The 13,576-nt window shown below is 47.5% G+C and overlaps 2 protein-coding genes across 3 annotated transcripts in view; one reads left to right on the top strand and one right to left on the bottom strand.

Annotated features, from left to right (window-relative positions):
• Positions 1-13,576, bottom strand: part of coro7 (coronin 7) — a 227,002-nt gene that overhangs the window by 139,860 nt on the left and 73,566 nt on the right. The window lies entirely within an intron of this gene.
• Positions 1-13,576, top strand: part of vasnb (vasorin b) — a 52,727-nt gene that overhangs the window by 31,273 nt on the left and 7,878 nt on the right. The gene's annotated exons all lie outside the window — the stretch shown is intronic.

Below are 13,576 nucleotides of genomic sequence, written 5' to 3'. Positions count from 1 at the left end.
TGAAACCAAGTCTCCTGACAAAATAACTTGCTGGGATATTGCCTCCAGCTGAGAAGGGAAGTCTCTCCTCTCTCTCTTTCTCCGTCTGTCTACGTTATTCTGAAGATCAAGCCCTCTAACTCTCACAGCAGTGAGACCCTGCTTCAGTAACTAAGCGGCACTAAACTTGAGTGATGAACGAACCCCAGCCCTCAACACAATTAAAATAAATATGAAAATGAAATAAAAACAAAGTTAATCGGTGATGAGAGCCATAGATTGACTGGACAGACAGAGACTTCTTTCCCCAAAGCGGAAATCACTAACGCAAGGGAGAATAGTTTTAAGATGATTAAAGGAAAGTATAGAGGGGATGTCAGAGTTAAGTTTTTTTTACACACAGAGCGGCGGGTGCGTGGAACGCCCTGCCAGGGGTTTGGTAGAGGCAGATACTTTTGGGACATTTAAGAGACTCTTAGATAGGCACATGGATAGAGGGCTATGTGGGAGGGAAGGGTTAGATTGAACTGGAGTAGGTTTAAAAAGTCAGCACAACACTACTGGCTGAAGGGCCTGTACTGTGTTGTGGTCTATGTTCTGTGTAACCCTTGGAGCCCAGGCCAGTGTGACGCAGACCACACTACCCTTGATCAGAGCTGTAGGTACAGTACTGTTTATACAGCAGGATATGAGCGTTTTGGTGTATAACTCTTTATACCTGCTGGTATCAGTGAAATGGCACTGTGAACGCAGAAGATTGACTGGGAAGATTGACAAGATTGAGTTGAAAAGCAAATGGATGCAGAACCATGATGGGGAGGGAGTTAAGGGTTTAGTGATCATAGGCTGGGGTGGGAAAGTGTTGGGGAGGTTTTTGGGAGAGGCAGCTGAGGACATGCCAGTGATGGATGAGGGACTGAAGCAGAGGTGTAGGCTGGAGGTTTCAGACATAGAGAAGGGAGAGTGAAAAACAAGCTGGAGGATTTTGTGGAGGTCTATCAAACTCAAGAATTATTGCGGCACTGGGTGCTAGAGAACTGGGGCCAGTGCACTAGATGCTGGTCAACTGGAGCCAGTGTGGGCCAGTGTGCTGGATGCTAGTCAGCAGGGGCCCATGTAGGCTAGTGCACTGGAAGCTAGTCAACTGAGGGCAGCATGGGCCAGTGCACTGGATGCCAGTGAAGGGGAAGCACTGGATGCTAGTGAATGGGGGCCAGTGCACTGAATGCTAGCGAACTGGGGGTCAGTGCACTAGATGCCAGTCAACTGGAGCCAGTGTGGGACAGTGTGCTGGATGCAAATCAACTGGGGCCAGTGTAGGCCAAGTCACTGGATGACAGTCAACTGAGGCCAGCGCGGGTCAGTGCACTGGATGCTAGTCATTCGAGGCCAATGTGGATCGGTAAATTGAATGCTAGTGAACTGGGGCCAGTGCACTGGATAAACTGGACATACTCCCTTCAACAATGGTACAAAGCTGAGTGAACACACTGACAGAGAAAGGAACTGTAGACTTGTAGTAATGGCTTCAGTAGTGGAGAGTTGAGACTGGGGCAGGGGCAGTGGTCTTGAGGGAGGGAGAGAGCAGTCTCACTCACAACAGGTGAGGCAGAGATCAAGATCAACCTAAGTGTGTGGGAAATTCAGAGGTGATTGAGGGATTAGGGTCAATTTTCTCAATAATCGAGAGGGATTAAACTGGAAAACCATGCCTCACCCCATGTGTAAATAGATAGAAGCATCATTTATTCGGAATCTGCCTCAGTCACTGAGGTACGAGTTTCATTCACCAAGATGAGATACTCTCTAATTCAGAGTAAACATTACAGGAAATTGAGGGAGTGAAGGAACAGGACAAGCCTGAATTACCACTTGAAATAGTTGTGAATCATTCTGTTAAAAAGGCGCGATTCTAGCTGTCCAGAGAAGGTGTTACTGTGCTCTACAAATACCACAGATCGAACAAACAGGAGCAAACCCAATGGAGAAAAAGGAGCAGTTTATTACAATGCTCACTGACGAAACCATTAACTTGTCACAGGGAAAATGAAGAAATGCTGATTATATGATTATACCCTGTCCAAGAGGAGACACTCTCAATCTCTGCCCACAGCACAGTGAGACACTCACTCCCTCCCTCCCTCAGAGAGCAGTTAGCACAATCACTTTAAAACGTCACTGTTGTACATTCTCTGTGACCACGTGGGTGAGTTTCCTCTGGGTGCTCCGGTTTCCTCCCACACTCCAAAGATATATGGGTTAGGGTAAGCTGCTGGCATGTCACGTTGGTGCCAGAAGCATGGTGTCCGAGCACATCCTCAGAGTGTGGGGGTTACTGACACAAACAACAGATTTCACTATGTGCATCCAACAACTCCTCCACACACAGGACAGTGAGAGACCCTCAAACCCCCCCCCCCACCCCCATATACACATAGGACAGTGGGGGGATCCTCACACCCCCCCCACTCTCTCTCTCACACACAGGACAGTGAGAGATCCTCACCCCCCACACACACAGTACAGTGGGGGGATCCTCACACCCCCCCCCACTCTCTCTCTCACACACAGGACAGTGAGAGATCCTCACCCCCCACACACACAGTACAGTGGGGGGATCCTCACCCCCCCCACTCTCTCTCTCTCTCTCTCACACACACACACACACACACAGGACAGTGGGGGGGACCCTCACACCCCCTCTCTCTCTCTCTCACACACAGGACAGTGAGAGATCCTCACCCCCCACACACACAGTACAGTGGGGGGATCCTCACACCCCCCCACTCTCTCTCTCTCTCTCTCTCTCTCACACACACACAGGACAGTGGGGGGGGGGACCCTCACATCCCCTCACTCTCTCACACAGGACAGTGAGAGATCCTCACTCCACACACCCTTGGCAATAAGGTGATCCATCGATCCATTACAAAGCACACAGACTGAGCTATAAATGATGGTTGCCTGTTTTACTTTGGATACTGCTGAGATTTTCTTGGCAACAGAGTGCATGTGAGAGAATGTTATTATAAACAGGGGATAGTGTTTCTGTGGTTGTGGACAGGATGGATTTATAATACTGTCTTATTACTGGGAGATGGTATGCTGGGGTGTATCTCACTGCTAGAGCCAGCACATACTAGAGGCCAGTCTTTGGACAAGAGCTTCAGATACAGAAAGGTAAACAGGCTCCGAGCTACTGGTGTTTAATTAAAAAGTTGAGAGCTCAGCAGGAAGTTCTCCTTCTCTTGTCTGGAGCTTTGAGGTGGCTTTAACCCGGGGTAATCCTTGTGAAGGTCAGGCTGATTCTGAGCAGAGCCGCCCGAAGGAAGAATGTCAGATATGCAGACTAAGCGATCACTGCTGCCTTTTGACTCAGCTCTCTCCATGTTGGAGCACCAGCTCCCCATCATAATGCCAGAGAGGCCATCACAGCACCAGAACCTTTCCCTCGGGGTTGTGTAATGGATATCAGCTCCTCTCCTTCGGGGCCACGTGAATGTAGCCCTCACCTGCCCTGATCCCAGTCCCTTGGAGCTATGTTGATGTCAGAATGTGTGACGACACTTCCGAGCTGCCCTCAGCACATCCTTAAGTTGTGTTGGTTGTTAATGATAAATAAATCTCAGTCGGAGGTGAGATGTCAGCTATGACTCAGCAGCCAAACTGCCTCATCACTGAGTCCCATCTCCAGAGAGATGTGACTCGATCTAGCCTTGCTCTCTGCAACAGGCAAAAGAGCTGCTCTGTCATGGGGCCACCTGTAGACAGGACCTCTTGCCCCCACTGCTGCATGTTATGATGCCACAGAGTCATAGAGTATACAGCACAGAAACAGCCCTCCTGCCCAATTAGTTATACCAACCACAGCATCCTCCTTGTTTGTCCCAGTTGCCTTTGTTTGGCCCATAATCTTCCAAACCCCTCTCCTCCACGTACCTGTCCAAATGAATCCTAAATGTTGTAACTGTACGTTCCTCTGGCAGCTCATTCCAGGTACTCACTGTGTAAAGAAGTTAACTCTCAGGTCCCTTCAGTCTGCTTCCTCATTCAACAAAACGATTGTGGCCCTACCTCCATTTCCCTGTCAATTTTATCAATCGCCTGCCATTCAGAAATCATTTACTACCAACTCATGGAATAACGTCACCCTAAGCAAGCAGTTTTGGGCCCCTTTTCTAAGAGGTCCAGAGGAGGTGTATGAGAATGATTCTGAGAATTAAAGGATTAATGTATGTGAAGTGTTTGTTGGCTCTGGGCCTGTTCTTGCTAGAATTTAGAATTATAGGGAGATCTCATTTAAACCTATTGAATACTGAAAGGTCTAAAAAGAGTGGATGTGGAGAGGACATTTCCTATAGTGCACACAGAGATCACAGCCTCAGAATATATTCAGATGTCCATTTAGAGCAGAGGTGAGGAGGAGTTTCTTTATGCATATGGCAGTGAATCAGTGGAATTCACTGCCACAGATGGCCATGGAGGTCAAGTCATTTATTCATTTGTATTTAAAATGGAGGTTGATAGGTTCTTGATTAGTCAGGGTGTCAAAAGTTACAGGGAGAAGGCAAAAGAATGGAGTTGAGAGAGATAATAAATCAGCCATAATTGAATGGCAAAGCAGACTCAATGGGTGGAGATGCCTAGTTTGCTCCCGTGTCTTATGGTCTTATAAGACCATAAGATATTGGAGCAGAATTGGGCCATTTGGCCCACTGAGTCTGCTCCGTCATTTCATTATGGCTGATCAAATTTTTCTTTCAGCCCATCTCCTGCCTTCTCCCCGTATCCCTTCATACCCTGACAAATCAAGAATCTATCAACCTCTGCCTTAAATATACAGAAAGACTTGGCCTCCTCAGCTGCCTGTGGCAAAGAATTCCACAGATTCACCACTTGCTAACTAAAGAAATTGCTCTTCATCTCCATTCTAAAGTACACTCCTCTATTCTGAGGCTGTGTCCCCTGGTCCTTGACTCTCCCTTATGTATGCGAGGAGGTCTGTGTGAGAGGAACAGAAATCCTAGTGCAGAGTTGTCGGGTGGAAAGGCTGTGATGGGCCGTGAAGCAGAGTGATACTGGGTGCAGCTCCAGTGCCCACCCCCCTCCCCCGGGGTCCCATCCCACAAGAGCAGGAGAGTCTCCACAGCCCAACTACATCCGCCCCACATCAGTGCAGCCAACAGCACCATCTCACATTACATCAACACATCTTGAAATCATCCCTTGGAAAAATAAGGCAGAAGCCCAGGCAGTGTTGCCTTACTGTGAAGCAGGGTGTGTCATCGTGCTGTTTTTGGAAAGGATGGTGGTGGTGATGGAGCTGATGGGCTGAGTTCACCACCGGCTACTTCCCCTTCGCTGGCATCCACAACCCGAGCTTCCCCCACCCAGCCTCAAACACATGGGAAAGACTTGCGATCGATCGCCAGCCACACCCCTCACTCCCCTGGGGTATGGATTCCTCGTGGCCCCAGGTGTTAAGAGTGCTGCACTCAGTCGTCCCGCAACTCTGAGGTAGAATTATAGTTATTTTGTTGTCATCTGACTGTACATATGTATAACCAAACAAAATAACATTCCTCCAGACCACAGTGCACCACAAAACATCAAAGTATTACTCCAAGTTAATAAAATATAATTCAAAATATATGCAGTGTGCAGCACAGGTGAACAGCTCATTGTCCCAGTGACAAGACCTCAGTGGTGGCAGGGTATTCATTAGTCTAGCAGCCTGAGGGAAGAAGTTGTTACCCAGTCTGTAGTCCTAGTCCTCATGCTCCTGTCCCTCCTTCCTGATGGTAGTGGGTCAAAGAGATTGTGGGATGGGTGGTAGGGATCCTCAACAGTGCTTTGGGCTCTTCGTATACAATGCTCCTGGTTAATGTCACTAATAGAGGGGGCAGAAGACCCCTCCTCTTTGTGAGATCTACTGGGAAACCGTAGCACTGTAGAACAGAAACAGGCCCCTTGGCCCATCTAGTCCATGCTGAACTATTAATCTGCCTAGTCCCATTAATTGCACCTGACCATAGCCCTCCATACCCCTCTCAGCCACGTACCATCCAAATTTCCCTCAATTATTGAAATCAAACCTGCACACACCACTTCTACTGGCAGCTCGTTCTACACTTGCACCACTCTCTGAGTGAAGAAGCTCCCCCTCAGGTGCCTCTTAAATATTCACCTTTCACACTTAACCCATGACCTCTAGTTCTGCACTCACCCAACCTCAGTGAAAAATAGCCTGCTTGCATTTACCCTATCTATACTCATAATTTTGTATACCTTTATAAGATTTCCCCCATTCTCCTACACTCCAGGAAAAAAAAGCCCTAACCTACTGAACCTTTAATAATTCAGGTCCTCAAATCCTAGCAACATCCCTGTAAATTTTTTTCTTACTTGTTTATTTAGCGATATAGCCCAGAACTGGCCTTCCAGCCCATCGAGCTGCATTGCCCAGCAACGCCCTGATCTAACACTAGCCTCATCACAGGACAACTTATAATGGCCAAATGGAACATCTTTAGAATGAGGGAGGAAACTGGATCACTCAGAAGAAACCCACTGTTGATTGGAGGGGGACACCAGCAAGGATGACAGCCGAACAGCTCTAGCTGCTGCCTTTTGGGGGAAGGTGTAGGAAAGATACACCCTAAAGATGCAGCATTCTGAAGGGAGGATGAGGCAACTGTGGCTGCCGAGGGAAGTCAAAGACAGCATTAAAGCAAAAGAGAGGGCATAATATAGAGCAAAAGTTAGTGGGAAGGTAGAGGATTTGGAAGCCTTTCAAAAACCAGAAGACAAAAAAAATATAATGAGAGAAAAGATAAAATGTGAAAATAAGCTAGCCAATAATATAAAAGAGGATACAAAAATATGTTTTTTCAGATATGTAAAGAGTAAATGAGAGACGGGAGTGGATACTGGACCACTGGAAATTGACGCTGGAGAGGTAGTAATCGGGGACAAACTTAATAAGTATTTTCATCATTCTTCACTGTGGAAGACACTAGCAAAAATGCCAGAAATGTGAGCGTGTCAGGGAGCAGAAGTGAGTGTCGTTGCTATTAATAAGGAGAAGGTGTTTGGGCAGCTGAAAAGTCTGAAGGTAAATAAGTCACCTGCACCAGATGGAATACTGTACATGTACCCAGGGTTCTGAAAGAGGTGGCTGAAGAGATTGTGGAGGCATTATTAATGATCTTTCAAGAATCACTAGATTTTAGAATGGTTCCTGAGGACAGGAAAATTGCAGATGTCACTCCACTCTTTAAGAAAGGAGGGAAGGAGACAGGAGAAAGGAAATTATAGGCCAGTTAACCTGACCAGTGGCTGGAAAGATGTTAGAGTTTATTATTAAAGTGAGATTTCGGGATACTTGAGGCATATAGTAAGACAGGCCAAAATCAGCATGATTTGCAAAAGGGGAAATCTTGTCTGACAAATCTTTGAAATTCTTTGTGGAAATAACAGGCAGGATAGACAAAGGAGAGTCAGCAGATGTTGTTTACTTGGATTTTCAGGCCTTTGACAAGGTGCCACACAAGGCTGTTACCAAGATAAGACCCCATGGCATTATAGGAAAGGTCCTAACATGGACAGACGATTGGCAGGAGGCAAAGAGAGGGAATAAAGGGGGCCATTACTGGTTGGCTGCCGGTGACTAGTGGTGTGCCGTAGGGGTCAGTGTTAGGACCTCTTCTTTTCATGTTCTGTATCAATGATTTGGATGAAAGATCAATGGCTTTGTGGCCAAGTTTGTGGACGATACAAAGATAGGTAGAGGGGCAGGTATTGTTGAGGAAGCAGGGTGACTGCAGAAGGACTTGGGTAGATTGGGGAATGGGCAAAAAAGTGGCAGATGGAATATAGTGTAGGAGAGTATATGGTCATCCACTTTGGTAGAAGAAATAAAGGTGCAGACTATTTTCTAAATGGGGAGAAAATTCAAAATTCAGATGTGCAGATGGACTTGGGAGTCCTTATGCAGGATTCCCTGAAGGTCAACTTGCGGGCTGAGTTGGTGGCAAGGATGCACCCCATGTTATCGTTTATTTTGAGAGAACTAGAATATAAGAGCAGGGATGTGATGCAGAGGCTTTATAAGGCACTGGTGAGGCCACATTTGGAGTATTGAGAACAGTTGTGCCCCTTAGAAAATATGTGCTGGCATTGAAGGGGGTCCAGAGGAAATTCATGAGAATGATCCCAGGAATGAAAGGGTTAACATGAGGAGCATTTGATGTATCTGGGTCTGTACTCACTGGAGTTTAGAAAAATGAGGGCAGTCTCATTGAAACCTGTTGAATATTGAAAGGTCTGAATAGAGTGAATGAGGAGAGAATGTTTCCTATAGTGGGTGAGTCTAGGACCAGAGCGCAGAGCTTCAGATTTGAGGGATGTCAATTTATAACAAAGATGAAGAGGAATTACTTTACCACAGACAGCTGTCCAGTACAAAACTTTGGGTATATCTAAAGTGGAGGTTGATAGGTTCTTGGGTGGTCAGGGCGTCAAAGGTAACGGGGAGAAGGCAGAAGAATAGGATTGAGAGGGATAATAAATCACCCATGATGGAATGGTAGAACAGACTCAAAAGGCTGAAAAGCCTACTTCTGCTCCTATGTCTTATGGTCTAAGTTGAAAGAGAAGCATAGAAGGCCCACCTGAAAGTCAGTACAAACAGATGGTGTTTTTTGTTATTCCAGTGTGAGATCAGGAAATACTGATAGTCAGTGATGTACCCAGACTTCATAAACACCGTCATTGGTGCTCATCAATCACAATCGGATTCATTACCACCAGCACCTTCTGTACATAATAAAGTGGCCACTAAGTGTACGTTCATGGTCTTCTGCTGCTGTTGCCCATCTACTTCTAGGTTAGACGTGTTGTGCGTTCAGAGATGCTCTTCTGCACACTGCTGTAATTCATGGTTACTTGAGTTACCGACGCCCTCCTGTCAACTTGAACCAGTCTGGCCATTCTCTGACCCCTCACAACAAAGTGTTTTCGCCCACAGAGCCATCTCTCACTGGATTTTTTTTGTTTCTCATGCCATTCTCTGTAAACTCTGTAACATTCTCTGTAAAATGGGATTTTCATGAGTCTGTTGTTCATGAAAATCCCAGGAGATCAGCAGTTCCTGAGATACTCAAACCACCCCATCTGGCACCAACAATCATTCCACAGTCCAAGTCACTTAGGTCACATTTCTCCCCCATCTGATGTTTGGTCTGAAACAACTGAACCTCTTGACCACGTCTGCATGCTTTTATGTACTGAGTTGCTGCCACTTGATTAGCTGATCAGATATTTGCATGAACGAATAAGTATCCAGATGTACCTAATAAAGTGTCCACTGAATGTATGTTGTGAAATTCGTTGTTTTGGGGCAACAGTACAGTACATGAAAATTATTATAAATTACAATAAGAATATAAATTTTAAAAATTGTGCAAAAGAGTTGGGGGTGAGAGCAAGCCAAGGGAGCGAGCGAGAGGGGGAGAGAGGAAGAGAAGGGAGAAGTGTGAGAGAGAGAGTTACACACAGGAGTGGCAGGGGTATTTATTGCAGTTGTACTGGTCTCTGTCACATTCAAAGGGTGCCTGCATTGAGGGATATGTTGGGTTGGGAAGGGTGCTGTGAGTTGCCGGTCTTTGTGAGGAGTGGGCTGGGGAGAATTGATCGCTGGCTCCCTCCGAGTGTGGAGGTGGCTTACTGCCCACTCTCTGCACAGGGCTCTGGGAATACTTGTCTCTCTTTCTGAAATGTACGTTTTATTAATTCAATCTGTTATAGCACATTCCTCCTCCCCAGCAGGCCCTGATGTGGTCTGGAAATAGTACAGAATAAATCAAATTTTCTAAAAATACTCCTTATGGAGAAAACATTCCCTAGTGCTGACCTCCCCCTCCTTTCCTGCCAGAGAGCCTGGGCCCAGGGTGGGGAGGGGGGGATGGCGACAAAGCACAGATGCTCTCAATCCCATCTCACTGATCAGAGTGTGAACAAGCTCAGATTGAACATGCTGTTGTCCACTCTGCTGACCACACCCCACCCTCCGCTTCACTCAACCCCCACTCTCCCTCTGTTCCTCCACACCCCACCCTCCGCTTCACTCAATCCCCACTCTCCTGTTCCTCCACACCTCACCCTCCGCTTCCCTCAACCCCCACTCTCCCTCTGTTGCTCCACACCCCACCCTCCGCTTCACTCAACCCCCACTCTCCCTCTGTTCCTCCACACCCCACCCTCCGCTTCACTCAATCCCCACTCTCCTGTTCCTCCACACCTCACCCTCCGCTTCCCTCAACCCCCACTCTCCCTCTGTTGCTCCACACCCCACCCTCCGCTTCACTCAACCCCCACTCTCCCTCTGTTGCTCCACACCCCACCCTCCGCTTCACTCAACCCCCACTCTCCCTCTGTTCCTCCACACCTCACCCTCCGCTTCCCTCAACCCCCACTCTCCCTCTGTTCCTCCACACCCCACCCTCCGCTTCACTCAATCCCCACTCTCCTGTTCCTCCACACCTCACCCTCCGCTTCCCTCAACCCCCACTCTCCCTCTGTTCCTCCACACCCCACCCTCCGCTTCACTCAACCCCCACTCTCCCTGTTCCTCCACACCCCACCCTCTGCTTCACTCAATCCCCACTCTCCTGTTCCTCCACACCCCACCCTCCGTTTCCCTCAACCCCCACTCTCCCTCTGTTCCTCCACACCCCACCCTCCGCTTCACTCAACCCCCACTCTCCTGTTCCTCCACACCTCACCCTCCGCTTCACTCAACCCCCACTCTCCTGTTCCTCCACACCTCACCCTCCGCTTCACTCAACCCCCACTCTCCTGTTCCTCCACACCCCACCCTCCGCTTCCCTCAACCCCCACTGTTCCTCCACACCCCACCCTCCGCTTCACTCAACCCCCACTCTCCCTCTGTTCCTCCACACCCCACCCTCCGCTTCACTCAATCCCCACTCTCCTGTTCCTCCACAACCCACCCTCCGCTTCCCTCAACCTCCACTCTCCCTGTTCCTCCACACCTCACCCTCCGCTTCACTCAACCACCACTCTCTTGTTCCTCCACACCCCACCCTCCGCTTCCCTCAACCTCCACTCTCCCTGTTCCTCCACACCTCACCCTCCACTTCCCTCAACCCCCACTCTCCCTCTGTTCCTCCACACCTCACCCTCCGCTTCACTCAACCCTCACTCTCCTGTTCCTCCACTGACCCCCCCTTGTCCAGTGACAACCCCAAACTGACCCCCCCTTGTCCAGTGACAACCCCAAACCGACCCCCCCGTCCAGTGACAACCCCAAACTGACCCCCCCGTCCAGTGACAACCCCAAACTGACCCCCCCTTGTCCAGTGACAACCCCAAACTGACCCCCTTGTCCAGTGACAACCCTAAACTGACCCCCCTTGTCCAGTGACAACCCCAAACTGACCCCCTTCTTGTCCAGTGACAACCCCAAACTGACCCCCCCTTGTCCAGTGACAACCCCAAACTGACACCCCCCTTGTCCAGTGACAACCCCAAACCGACCCCCACCTTGTCCAGTGACCCCCTGGAGAAAGCCTGCTGCTCACCCTCATTGTTCGGTGGCACCATTCCCCACATTCTGTGTTATCCCTGCGGGAAGCTGAATCACTCACCTCCAGTAGCTACAGGAAAGTGCCCCCAGTGGCACTGCAGTGTGGAACAAATGCTAGCCACTGGCCTCGGACACCAGCACATTTGCCTAGCAAAGGCAGGGAGTCAATGTGGCTTCGTTTTGCATTGTTACAGAAGGCAGCACAGTGGTGCAGTCCTCCCTCAGGACTGGAGATACACACACAACTTTGCTGGAGTAGGAATTGACCCATTTCCCCCACCCCAAAACACTGTGTCTTTGGAGGGGAGGGGAGACAGAGAGCCTCTCACTGAGTCACAGCCTTCTTCCAGGATATAGAACAGGACAGTACAACACAACACAGGCACTTCAGCCCACAATGTTGCACCAACCCTTTAAGCTACTCCAAGATCAATCTAACCCTTCCCTCCCTCATAACCCTCCGTTTTCTATTATTTACATGCCTATCTAAGGGTCTCTTAAAAGTCCCTAATTGTACCCACCTTCACCACCACTCCTGGTAGGGTGTTCCACACACCTACCACCTCTGACATCCCTCCAATCACCTTCAAATTATGCCCCTCCTATTAGCCATTTCCACCCTGGGGAAAAGTTGCTGGCTTTCCACTCATAGCATTCTCTATGAAGTCACTTCTCATCCTCCTTTGCTTCAAAGAGAAAAGCTCTAGTTCACTCCACCTTTCCTCATAAGACCTGCTTCCTAATCCAGGCAGCATCCTGTTAAATCTCCTCTGCACCCTCTCTAAAGCTTCTTCCGCCACAACGCAGGGAGCAGCTTCCACATTTTTTTATATTGTAACTTGTTTTGTCTGCACTGTGCCGTTGCCACAAAACAACAAATTTCATGACTAGTGTCGCTAACAATTAACCAGATCGTGATTCTGCTGCTCAGTAGATTCAGAATCAGGTATATTATCACTGATAACTCATGACGGAGTGCAGATACGTCTTTACCAAAGGAGGTGCAAGGTGCTCCCTCCCTCCACTAGCCTGGTGTAGCAACTGCTTAGCCCCTGATCAGGGTCATGTGAAGCGTTGGGAAGTGGTGGACGGTCGTATGAGCAGCTGGTGCATATCACAAGTCCTGGTATTGTAACCACTGATGCCAGGCAGACAATCTCTGAAGAGTATTAATAATGGCTAGGGTCACCCATCTTGTAAAGACATTGCCCAGAAGGTTGCAATGCCAAAGCACTTCTGTAAAAAAAAATTGCCAAGAACAATCATGGAAATTTGAGAGTTAGTAATAACCTGAGCGGTAGGAGACAAGTAAATTAATTTAACCCAATGAATAAAATTAGGCCCAAAATTAAAACTTTCTAAGGTCTTAAAAAGATAATTCCACTCAATCCTATAGAAGGCTTTTTCTGCATCTAAGGATAATACACTCTGGTATTATTTTGGATGGTGAATATATCACATTCAATAACCGACGTATATTAAAATGTGAGTAACGATTTTTAATAAATCCTGTCTGGTCATGTGATATAATAGATGGTAAAATATTTTCAAGTCTTCGAGCTAAGATTTTGGATAAAATTTTTGCATCAACATTTAATAAAGAAATCGGTCTGTATGAAGAAAATTCAGCTGGATTTTTATTTTAAATTACACCGGGGAACTAGACAAGGTTGCCCTCTTAGTCCTTTACTTTTTACTTTAGCTATAGAACCCTTAGCAATAGCATTTTGAGAATCTAAGGACACTTCTGGCATACTAAGGGAAGGTATGACTCATAAAATTTCTTTATATGCTGATGATATTTTACTTTTTATCTCTAATACTGAAACTTCTTTACCTTCGGTTCTTTCTTTAATTTCCCAGTTTAGTTTTTTCTTCAGGATATAAGCTGAACTTGCATGAAAGTGAGCTATTTCCTTTAAATGACCTAATGTCATCAAATGCCAAATTTCCGTTCCAAGTTGTTACAAGTCAATTTACATATCTAGG

This window comes from Hemitrygon akajei, chromosome 11, assembly GCF_048418815.1.
Source record: "Hemitrygon akajei chromosome 11, sHemAka1.3, whole genome shotgun sequence".
Taxonomy (NCBI): Eukaryota; Metazoa; Chordata; class Chondrichthyes; order Myliobatiformes; family Dasyatidae; genus Hemitrygon; species Hemitrygon akajei.
This window is presented reverse-complemented; position numbering and strand designations above follow the sequence as displayed.